General features: G+C 46.8%; 1 long non-coding RNA gene across 1 annotated transcript; it reads left to right on the plus strand.

Annotated features, from left to right (window-relative positions):
• LOC106505408 lies at positions 557–10,837 on the plus strand. Its single transcript, XR_001299823.2, has 2 exons — positions 557–920; positions 10,507–10,837. It is a non-coding gene; the product is annotated as an uncharacterized LOC106505408 (long non-coding RNA).

Raw genomic sequence — 12,798 nt, forward strand, 5'->3', positions numbered from 1 at the left:
TTTCACACTCTCCCCCTCAGTCCGAATGTCTGAGGAACACACGGACACAAGGATCTGTTACCGTAGATTTCATGGCTAAAAATCCCTGTGACCCAGGATCCTGGTTCTGCGGTCCTAACCCAATGGCATAAGCGAGGGGCTAAGCCTGAGCTCATCACGTCACCAGAGCGGCCTGTCACCCTGACCAAGAGGAAGGACCTTGGCCATGGAGCTTGTTAGAGCTCCCTCATGTGTCCTCACAGTGTCATAGATCCTTAAAGAACAGACCACTTAGAAAAGGCCCAGTGGAATGTTTTCCCCCTCATCTAAGGATCTGCCATAGTTCAGCCGCCCCTTTGACAAGCACATACTGAGTGCTCCATCGGCAGGAGCTGATGAACGGATCGCTCACTCCCTGACCTGGACTCAAGATGGGCAAAGTGACCCCAAGGTCAACATTCATTCATTCAAGCAGTGGTTTTGTATCATGGCGATTTTGCCTTCCAGGGGTCACTGGGCAGTGTCTGCAGACATTTTTAGGGGTCACAGTTGGGTGGGGGTGGGGATGGGGCCAGAAGCCAGGGATGCTGCTAAGTATCCAACCATGGAGAGGACAGGCCCCCATGACAAAATATCCGGTCCCAAATGCCCGCAGTGCCAAGGTGAGCAGCCCTGCATTGAACCAGCCAGCTATTCATGTATTTGCTCAAGCTTGTATCCATCCATCACGCCCTGTGTTCCTGGCAAGGTTGGGAATAGGACGCTGGTGAGTCATATGGCCTCTGCTCTCCGGTACAATCCAGTGGAGACACAGGTGAGCAGAGAGCCAGTTCCAAGAGTGGGACAAAGGCGGTGATGGAGACATTCAAAGCAAATGAGGGCCCAGAGAAGGGGCTCCTAGCACGGATTTTGAGGGATCAGCGGAAATGTCCAAGAGGAAGGTGAGTCTAACCAATGACCTAAGGGTGAGGGGAGGGGAGTTCCCGTCGTGGCGCAGCGGAAACAAATCTGACTAGGAAACATGAGGTTTCGGGTTCAATCCCTGGCCTCGCTCGGTGGGTTAAGGATCTGGCGTTGCTGTGAGCTTGGTGTAGGTCGCAGACGTGGCTTGGATCTGGCATTGCTGTGGCTGTGGTGTAGGTCGGCAGCTATAGCTCTGATTCGACCCCTACCCTGGGAACCTCCATATGCCGTGGGTGTGGCCCCAAGTGGACCAAAAAAATAGAGAGCCTCTCCAGCAGTGTCATTAGCATGTTGGACGGGCAGCCTCTGCTGTAGATCAGTCCGGCCCTTGCTTACGTACCACCATGAGGCTCACGTAGGACAGCGACCTGGGGGGAGGCGAATGCCCAGCAGGCTGCTCAGCTATGGACAGACCCCAGCTATGGACAGTCTCCATAGCTGGGGTCTGTCGGGCTCGGTGTCTGTGAACCCCCCTCCCCCGAGAGTGGGTGCGTGTGGCTGTGCAAGTACGTGATATCCTGGGAGAGTCCCTAGCTTTTATCAGTTTCTCAGAGACGTGATCCAAGAAAGTGTTAGGAACTGTGAAATCGTTAAAAAGGCATGGGTCCTCCACATGACCCGATGTCAGTTGACAACCCAGAAAGCGTGGTCAACCCATTTCTCATCAAAGAGCATACTTCACGGACAGTTTTAAGTCCAATGTCCCAAGTGGGACCTGGTGTGCCTTGAAAAAAATTGCTGAGAATAAAGACATAAATGGCGATATCAGTGTTAAAAAGAGAACCCTCATCTCTCAAAAGGAATAAATCATTAGACTGTTTATGCCAAAGGAAGAGGCAATAAGTGTTTTGAAAGGCTTCAGAGTCCAATGTCCTTCTAAAGCGTGAATCATCCCTTCATACACATTTCATAATCCAACGGGAAATGAATCTTTATTTCAAGGTGAGCTTTGACAATAGCATAGAAAAATTAGCTCCATGTTCAGAAAGGGTGAAAGATGCTGGAGATAAATAAAACTCTTAAAGGAGAATTTTCCCGTTGTGGCTCAGTGGAAACGAATCTGACTAGCATCCATGAAGATGCAGGTTCAATCCTTGGCCTCCCTCAGTGGGTTAAGAATCTGGCGTTGCCATGAGCTATGGTGTAGGTGCAGATACGACTGGAATCTAGCCGTGGCTGTGGCTGTGGTGTAGGCTGGCGGCTACAGTGCCAATTCAACCCCTAGCCTGGGAACCTCCATATGTCACAGGCACAGCCCTAAAAAGACAAAAAAAAAAAAAAACTTAAAGAAAAGCAAAAGGCACGTTGAATAGGAGTTGGGCTACTGGTTAACTCCATGACCTTGGAGATGTCACACATCCTGGAATTCGTCTCTGAATTTCGAAGTCCTCCTTCCCGCTTCTCTCATCCTTTCCCTGCTTGCTCTCTCTCTACTTTTCCTCCTCCGGTTTGCCTTTGCCTTTTCTCCCCGCTCCACAATTGGCCGTAATACAGAACTGAAGTTTATATATTTCTTATATGTTTTATATTCCTCATTCTTTATTTTGAGAGCCAATACATAGAATATTTTCTATTTTTCTCTCTCTTTAGGAAAAAAAAAATGCTTCCCAAAGCCCACAAACATGTTTTCTATCTATATCTGACCTTTGGTGGATTATTTTTCCAAGGATTTATTGGATTCATTAGGAAAAAAAAGTCCCTAGTTGCTGCCTTACTTCCTCCCAGTCCTGGGATGAGCTAGTTTTCCTGGAACCTCTTGGCACAGGAGGGTCTGGTTTAGTGCCAAAAACTATTCCATTAGTTTCTTGTACAACCAGCACTCCTCTCCTCAGGGCCTGGGTTGTTTGGGCCAGAATTTGCAGATCGAGGAGACTTCCCACGCTGAGGCTTTGAAGGAGCCTAGGATTGAGTTCTAGAAAAAGGAAAAAGAGTGGGTTTTGGTGCCTTCCAAAGTAAGGACAAGCCATGAGCCAGGATCTGACACATCTCTAGATGCTGTCACACTACCAGCCCTTAATTAAAAGTACATGTGCCTGGAGTTCCCGTCATGGTGTGGTGGTTAACGAATCCGACTAGGAACCATGAGATCAAGGGTTCAATCCCTGGCCTTGCTCAGCGGGTTAAGGATCCGGTGTTGCCGTGAGCTGTGGTGTAGGTTGCAGACTCGGCTCGGATCCTGAGATGCTGTGGCTCTGGTGTAGGCCGGCAGCTGTAGCTCAGATCGGACCCCTATCCTGGGGAACCACCATATGCCAAAGGTGCAGCCATAAAAAGCAAAAAAAAAAAAAAAAAGAAAGGAACAACCCGGAAGAGTTAGATAAGAGGCAGGCGGTCCTTCAGCAGCCCCTGTGGCACAGCCAGTCACCAAGGTGCCGTTTGTACTTAGTTCCCTGTGGGGTCCTTGGGCCCCTGCCACCCTGCACAACCCTAGGAGGTCCAGCCTGAGACCTGAGGAAGCTTGTGGTGGGGGAGTGGCGGACGTGGAGCAGCCGGCAAAGGAGGGTCCCCCAAACTGGGAAGAATGAGCTGCTCCCACCAAGGAGGCTGGGCCCTCAGGGACATGTCTGACAGCACAGGTCATCCAGGGAGACTGGCTACGAGGCCCGGGGCTTGCAGCCTCGGCAGAGACCCCCTCGCATCTCATGTGACAGGGAGCCTGGGGAGCTACCTATCTGCTAGGGACCTTGGGCGCCTGAGTTATGGGGAGCTCAAGCAGAGACCACGACCAGAATCCCTTTCCTTCCGCTGTTTTCCAGGAACCACAGGATCCTTCCAGCTTCTTCAGCAGCAATAGGGAGAGAAGGGATTTGCCCGTGGAGGCCACCATTAAACTTCTCAACAGCTGGCAGAATGGGAGCCCAGGAACAGATTCTATTTCCTTGAATGATAATAAAGAAACGTGAGGTGTGTTGCACAACCAGGTTGAGGTTGATAAGTCAGGCCTTCAACGCAGAGCTTTGAACTGACTGGTGTGCAAGACCAGAGAGATTCGCCAGCCACTCAGGGGCCTCATCTCATCGGATATCTTTGCTAGAAGTACTTTTTCAGTACCTGTTAAGGTGTTGATCCTATGCTAGGTTCAGAAGATGCATCAGAGAACCAGGCAGATGTGGTCTCTGGGGCTTGGGATGCTTTGCTCACATTTTTCAGTCATGCTTGTTTGGGAGAAAAGTTGCTAGAATGTCAGATGTTCACAGGAGTTCTCCCTTTCCAGTGTTAAAGGGCTACTTGGGAAGGGGCTCCCCAGATCTGGAGAGCTTGGGAATCCTTGCAAAAAGTCTTCAGATGCATGGGGATGTATTTTTGGTCAACTTACACATGCAGAGAAGACGATTAAGTTAATGTGTGAGTCTTTACAATTTTTTTTTTTTTTTTTTTTGCTTTTCAGGGCCTCACTTGCAGCATATGAAAGTTCTCGGGCTAGAGGTTGAATTGGAACTGCAACTGCTGACCTGCACCACAGCAATAGCAATGCCAGATCTGAGCCATATCTGTGACCTACACTGCAGCTCATGGCAATGCTGGATCCTTAACCACTGATCAAGGCAAAGGACCGAACCCACATCCTCATAGATACTAGTCGGGTTCTTAACCCACTGAACCATGACACGAACTCTTGCAATTTGTTTTGTTGAAGAAGAATCCTTCCTTATCCTTGAACAGGTTGGGACTCACTGGTCTGCTGTCGGGTCCCAGGTACTGTCTTGAGTTGATGTGACTGTCCAGCCCCTGGTGCATGAGCAAACATAAGTAGACATATGCGTGAACACACACGCATGCCTGTGCTCGCCCACACACGCATGCACACCCACAAACACGTGCAACGCACAGCAGAGGACAAAAATGCCCCGGCCCTGCCCTTGAACAGATCTGTGCCAAGACCAACACAGGTGCTTCTCTCTGTTTTGTGGGAGGTGTTGGCATATGGGGATGTGATGTTTAAATCAAAAAGTGAACATCAAGGCAGCATGATTCCAAACGGCCCAACACGTCACCTTTGCTTATCAGCATTTATTCAACAAACAATGAGCCGTGGGTTTGTGCAGCACTCTGCATGTTCCATGGCTTGTGGAAGATGCCTCTCTAGGCAGCCACCTTGAAGAAACAGGAGCCCACCAATGACCAGCACAGACCAAAAGCTGGTTAGAGGCCTCCCAGTCCTCAAGGATGGCAGCCCTCCCCACCACACTCTGCACACAGCTGGCCCATTGGCAAACCCAATCTGGTCTCTTCTTCCAAGATGGAAACAGCTGATGCAGGTAGTTGAAGCAGTGGAATCCAGGCCATCCCAGCAAAAGCCCAGGGTTTGATTGGAATAGAATCCAGCACCAGGCGGCCAACATTGACCTACTGCCAGCTCAAGCCCTGGGCCCTCTCACAGCCAAGGGCTGTCGGTGTGGCAGAACCAATGCTGGGTGGAGAAAGAACATTCCATGTGTGATACGTCTGTGATGGGCAGAAGAGGACTCAGTGGGGCTCCCTTGAAGACATGGCCACAGTTAACTAGACTGAAAAAAATGCCTTGATAAATATCTTAAAATATTTGAAAATCATATATCTGATAAGGGATTCATATCTAGACTATATAGAGAACTCCTAAAATCACCCAATACTAAAATTGGCAAAGAACATGAATAGATACTTCCAAAAAAGATATGCAAATGACCAAAAAGCACATGAAATAATACCCAACAAATTCTGTGTTGTATTTCATCAATAAAAATGAAAAAAGTAGTTTTTTTGGCTGCACCTGCAGCATATAAAAATTCCCAGTCCAGGAGTCAAAACCACACCACAGCAGTGATCTGAGCCACTGCAGCGACTATGCTAGATCCTTAACCCACCAAACCACAAGGGAACTCCTAAGCAATTTTAATTGCATCGGGCAGAATAAAATGCCTTGGGAAATCCTTACATATTTTTTTAAAGAGGTGTATAAGAAAAATGTATCATCATTTATTAAAATAAATTGGCTAGTAGTCACAGGATATTCAGAGACTTTGTAAAAGAACCGTTTTTTTAAAAAAGCATCTGCAGAAAATACAGCAATAATCCCTGCTTAATCATGAAGGATAATTCCCAGTGGCCAGAAGAGGTGACTTTGCTGGATGTGCCGTCTCTCTCTTTCGGATACAGAATACACCCTAGCAAATACTTTAGGCAATTTGAAGAACTAGACGAGGAGTTCCTGTGGTGGCACAGCAGAAACGAATCCGACTAGGAACCATGAGGTTGCAGGTTCTATCCCTGGCCTTGCTCAGCAGGTTAAACATTTGGTCTTGCCCCAAGCTGTGGTGTAGTTTGCAGACAAGGCTCGGATTCCATGTTGCTGTGGCTGTGGTATAGACCAGCAGCTGTAGCTCGGATTCAACCCCTAGCCTGGGAAACTTCATGTGCCATGGGTGTGGCCCTCAAAAGCAAAAAAAGAAAAAAGAAAAAAAGAAACAGACATGACTTCCCCTCCTGTTCTTTCTGCCCTCGGTCTAGCTGAGCTTGGGGGGTGGGGCAGGGGGCTGTCTAGGGATAAAGGAACGAGAATTACATTTAATTTTCATTTCATATTGGAGTGTAGTTGATTTCTAATGTTTTGTTAGAGAATTACACTTACAGCTAGAAACTCGATAAATATGGAACATATGAAAATGCAACCCACGAATTGCCTGTGACTCAGTGTTTGTCTAAGATCTGAGATAGCAGATATTTGTAAACAACGTTCCTTGACAGGTTTATCTACGTTGTCTTCTAGATTTTTCTAAGCTCTCATCCGTATTTTCAGGTAGAGCATCAGACAAGAATTCCCTTGAACCATAGTGCGCTCAGGTGATTTCATGTTATGTTTAGTCTGCCCAGATGAAAGGATCGCATTCTTCAACAATGACTTTGGGTTTTTTGTAAACATTAGCCAGTTGGGGGCTCAATGGATGTCACCCAGAGTTCCGTGTTTGTACTCAACTCCTCCTGGAAGTGCGTCCCTGCCCGGTGCTCAGGCTTTCTTAGGACAGACAACGAACATTCTGCAGCCCCACGTGCTTCCCGTTTAACTCGGCTGCCAAAGCGTTCCGAGCCAAATTCTATTCCCCATTAGGGTAATTAACTACTGTCAAGGGCCTGTTAATGTCAGCTCCCTCTTCCTCTAGATGGTATCGCTTGCATTTTAATTCCTAGCTGCTCCGTGTTATATCACATTTCATCTTGTCAGCTGCTTCAGATCCTTTTGGGGAATGGCCTAACACAAATTATAAAAATCAAAATGATAGCTTAAAATTTAACAGATAGAAACAAGTCCTGCTTTTAAGTTATATTCATTTAGACGAAGCAAGATATTCTACCTATAGTCCGGGGGGCCTTGGCCATTTCTGTATCATTTCTTCGCCCACCATATAAAGGGATTGGATTCCATCACCTTGAAGTTCCACCGAGGTGCACAAATTGTGAGTGTGTGTGTGAACCTACTATGTGCCAGATACTGTTCTAGGTGCTTGGGGCACATTGGAGAAGAAGAGAGACAAAGATCCCTCCACGCATGGAATTTGGATTTGAGCAGGGAGAGACAGAAATAAGGGATTCATATAACAAGCCTATCTATGGTGTGTGCAGGGTGGCGAGGACTATGGAAAGAGTCAGTGGGGTTGAGAGGAAAGGACTGGAAGCAGGGCGGGGAGGGGCCATATTCAACAGGGTGGTCGGGCGAGTCTCGGTCAGAAGTGAGATTTGGGGAAAGGCATGAAGTTAGCCAAGCAGGACATCTGGGGAAGAGATTCCAGACAGAGAGATGAGCTAGAGCAACGGCCCTGTGCTGCAGAAGCAAGGACGCCACAGGGCTTTGGGAGAGGGAAGGAGGGAGCAGGAGGTGAGAACAGCTGCATTGCAGATTCTGGTAGAAAAAGAAAAGTTGTCTAATTGTAAATAGATAGGTTCTTTCCTATGCTTGTTCTAAGCCCTGCTCCTTCCTGTTCCCCCAAACCAGCCGCATCCCAACCACCCACCACCCTGCAGCTTGTTAGAGATGCAGAATCTTAGGACCTCCTTCAGTTCCACTGAATCAGAATCCTCATGAACAATATCCCCTAGTAATTATTATTATTATTATTATTTTGTCTTTTTGTCCTTTTTAGGGCCACACCCGCAGCGTATGGACCTTCCCAGGCTAGGAGTCTAATCAGAGCTGTAGCCACCAGCCTACACCAGAGCCGCAGCAACACCAGATCCTTAACCCACTGAGGGAGACCAGGGATTGAACCCACAACCTCATGGTTCCTAGTCGGATTTGTTTCCGATGTGCCACAACGGGAACTCCTCCCCTGGTAATTATGACTTATATATGGGGAGTTCCCATCGTGGCTCAGCGGAAACGAATCTGACCAGTATCCATGAGGATGCAGGTTCGATCCCTGGCCTCACACATTGGGTTAAGGATCCAACATTGCTGTGGCTGTGTTGTAGGCTGGCAGCTATAGCTCGAATTCGACCCCTAGCCTAGGAACCTCCATATGCCACAGGTGTGGCTCTAAAAGAAAAAAAATCATGTATGGGAAGACACACCTGAAAGGACACCACTTTTATAAACATATAGAGATTTTATTTTATTTTACTTGTTATTGAAATATAGTTGATTTACAATGTGGTGTTAATTTCAGGTGGACAGCCAAGTGATTCGGATACATATTAGATTCTTTTTTAGATTCTTTCCATTAAGAATGTCAGAAGAATGTAAGAATCTAGGTTATTACAAGGTAAGCATAGTTCCCTGTGACTTACAGTAGACACTTGTTGGTTATCTATTTTTATATAGTAGATTTATCCCTCCTCCCAATATACAGGTATTTTAAATAGCATGTGCTTTACAATAAGACTCCTATTGTTGAAACAATCCTTAAATTGCCCTTTTACAAGGGCTGTTGAAGGACAAGGACTGTCTAGAGTGCCATCTAGTGGTGATATGGAAAATTACATCTCTAGGACAAGGATCCAGCGGAGAATTCAGGTATCATATGGAAAGTAATTGTAGTTTTGAAGTTCCCTAGTGACTCAGCAGGTTAAGGAGATGGCATTGTCACTGCTGTGGCTCGGTCACTACTGTGGCACGGGTTCAGTCTCTGGCGTGGGAATTTCTGCATGCCGTGGGTGCAGCAAAAAAAGAAGGAGCTATTAATGGACAACATTGGGCCAGTTGGAGACATTTGCATGTAGAATGTCTATCAGACTAGGAGAGCATCCATGATCAATTTCCCAAGTGTGATAATATACCATGATTATGCAGGATGTCCTCGTTCCTAGTATTAGGAATAAAGCGTCATGATGTCTGTACCTAAATTTCAAACAATTCATCAAAGATGAAAATTAATACTATAGAGAGAGAGAGAAAAAAAGCACGTGAGCAAAATATTAACAGCTAGGGAATCTAGGTGAAGAATATACAAGTGTTCATTGTACTATTTCTTGTAACTTTTCTAAGGCTCGAAATTTTGCAGAATGAAAAAGAGTTATCATCAGTGACATTTGAAGTCACAAGGAACTACTTAAGGAGACCTAGGACCTGTGCATCAAGTGGTGACAGCTGGAGGAACCTTGACTCTTCCCCTCCTCTGGTTCTCTCTCTTTCTCCTGCTGATTTTGCTGGAGAGATTAAAGACCAAACCTCGGTGTGGGTGGGACGCTGAAGGGATGGTGTCCAAGGAGCAGTAGTAGAAAATCGGTTCAGACCTTTGTCTCCAGCCTTGGCTGAGTCATGGGCTCCATTTCTGCATTTCCCCTCTATTTCACCTCTTCATTCTGTATTACTTTAAATGACAAACACGATGTGCATTTGTGGCAGTATCCATCCTAACAATATAGAAAGATGGAAAGTCAAATATGAAAACGCTTCTTAAGGCCATTTCCCTGCTTCAGTGCACCTGCCTAGAAATAAGCAGGGTGAACAATTCCTCCCAGGCTTGTTTGTATTTAGTGATGAGCCCTAGTTATTTATGCACATTCCATGAGGGACAAGGTTTGGGTGGTTTTGCCAGTTTATCGACAGCACCGGGCACATAATAGCTCCTTTTTAAATGTCGGTTGAATAAATTGTTTCCTTTCACATAAATGAAATCATTCTGAACCTATTTTTCTTCTGTCTGCTGTTTTCATTTAACAGTAGATATTTTCCTGCTATCTATACAGGTTTGCCTCGTTGTCTTTTTGCCTCATTATTTTTAATCGCCTGGTGCAACAGCCTGGTATCCCATAATATTTAGGGACCTTCACTTATTTAACCAGTTGCTCATTAATGGGTTTTTCCCCCCCCTGATAAACAGCTGGGAAAGTCCTTGCAAATAGCCTCAGGCACATGTGTGAGTATCCTCCAGGTAAGCTTTCTAGCCGGAGAACCAAGTCAGAAAACAATTAACATTTGACTGGCTATTGCCCGGCTATTGCCCGCCTTTGGACTTGGTCTTGGGCAGTTCCCTCCTCCTGGACACTTTTCTTTCCTACTGCACTGTAGATGGCAGAGACCCTCTGCTCCTTGAGCATAGCGGAGGGAGCTGTGGCCTTTTCCATTTTTCTTCTTTTTTTTTTTTTTTGCAGGCAAGGAGACCTGCCTGTTAGCTGAGTCTCTGGGAAGGAAGAAACTAAAGTCTACATATCTCAGCAAAAGGAGAAAGAGAGGGAGAGAGACTGAAGCTCTTCCAGGAAAACACACAAGCGCCATCAGCCTGAGAAAACGGATGAATTGATGAGTGCACACAGCGTTCGTTGGCAAAATCACCAAGCCTGCACAAAAAGAAAATAATGATTCTGTGCATTCCCAGGCTTGATTAAACAGTAATTATGCATCAAAAGCTTGCTAAATGTCCCTCTTACAAAACCACCCAGCTAGGCAATTTTTCTTTCACATTTAATAGCAACTATTCTCGTATTCTTTCTTGTCCAAAGTGGCCGTAATTATGGGGGTGTGGCGAGACAAGAGCCCTCACAGGCTGTTGGTGGGAGAAGGATGCGGCAAGATCTTTCTGGAAATCGAAGGGGGGTTTTTTTGGGTTTGGGGTTTTTTTTTTTTTTTTGTCTTTTTGCCTTTTCTAGGGCCACTCCCGTGGCATATGGAGGTTCCCAGGCTAGGGGTCGAATCGGAGCTGTAGATGCCGGCCTACGCTAGAGCCACAGCAACGAGGGATCCGAGTCGCTTCTGCGACCTACACCACAGTTCACAGCAACGCCAGATCCTCAACCCACTGAGCGAGGCCAGGAATCGAACCCGCAACCTCATGGTTCCTAGTCAGATTCGTTAACCACTGCGCCACGACGGGAACTCCTCGAAGGTTTTTAAGCCTTAAAAACCTTCCTGTCCTTTGGCTCAATCATTCAATGGTTAGGAATCTATCCTAAAGCAACAAACAGACCCATAGACAAGATTTACGTACAAAGACGTTCATCACCACCTAGTTCATAGCACAAAAAGAGTGGAAATCACCTGAGCAGCGACCCTTGATGAGGGACAGGTTTTAGGCTCAACTGGAAGTTTATGAAACACCAGCGCATGCACACACGCATGTGCACACACACCCCGGGGCAGAAGCCTGTGGCCCTGAAGCAGTCTGAGCATCTCTTTAACAAGCTCAGGCTGGTCATTCTTATGCTAATGCCTGTCTGAGAATCCCTCGCCTGATCCCCGTAGGATTATGGGTATTTCTTCTTTACATATATGTCATATATACAATGTATATATTTTTTACTCAGTGGGCACAAATTACTTTTGTAACCAGAAAAGCGTATTAAGAAAATAGACGAGAAGACAATAGGAAGCTCAGTGGCAAACACCACTTGTGTACCAGGACTTGTGCTTGGTGTTAATTCTGAAATCAAGCTCAGGCTCCTTTTCGAGATGTTCATAGCCTTCTGCGGGAGACAGCCACGGAGGAACAAATGTTCATTAGAGAAACGTACCAGAGGTGAGTGCTGGGTACAGGGCTGGTGCAATAGAGCAATAATCAGCTCTGGTTAGAAGCCTAGGAGGGAACAGCGCATGCAAAGGCACAGATGCATAGGCACTCTATGAATGTTTGAGGAGATGTGAGCAGAAGGTTGACACAGGGCCTAAGAGGAGGTGAAACTGGAGAGGCAGGTAGGCCCAGCCCAGGCGCTTGTGTGACCTGAGCGGGAAGGCCAGTGGTTCCCAGGCTGTGTGCCAAGGAACCCCAGGGCTCCTCCACACCGTGATGGGTACTCAGCGCAGAGGGGTTCCAGGGCAAGATACTTGTTAAAATGGGCCGGTTTCTTTCTTTCATTGCAGGACACATGCAAAGCCTTTAATATACTAATATGCCAGGGGTTCTCCAGGACTGGGAAGCCGAGGGAGCATGCCCCAAATTAATTTCACTTAACCAAAGGAAGACCTGCCACCTCCTCTACACACACACTTTATTGCTGTTGTTGTTTTAAAGATAATTTCTTTTTTTTTTTTTTGTCTTTTCTCCTTTTAGGGCCACACCCGTGGCATGTGGAGGTTCCCAGGCTAGGGGTCTAATTGGAGCTGTAGCTACCGGCCTACGCCAGAGCCACAGCAACGCCAGATCCAAGCCTCGTCTGTGACCTACACCACAGCTTATGGCAACGCTGGATCCTTAACCCACTGAGTGAGGCCAGGGATCAAACCCACAACCTCATGGTTCCTAATCGGATTCGTTTCCGCTGCGCCACGACCGGAACTCCTAAAGATAACTTCTTATTCTGTCTTACACAATGATGTCCCCTGGGCATAGTTGGGGAAACTCAGCTGTGGTCAGTTGGAAGTTGTTGAGAGAAAGCAGGGAAATGGAAAGAGCACACACTCAGGAGTCCACAGACCTGGGCTCAAATCCCAGGTCCACTGTTTACCAGCTC

This window comes from Sus scrofa, chromosome 12 (assembly GCF_000003025.6).
Source record: "Sus scrofa isolate TJ Tabasco breed Duroc chromosome 12, Sscrofa11.1, whole genome shotgun sequence".
Classification (NCBI taxonomy): Eukaryota; Metazoa; Chordata; class Mammalia; order Artiodactyla; family Suidae; genus Sus; species Sus scrofa.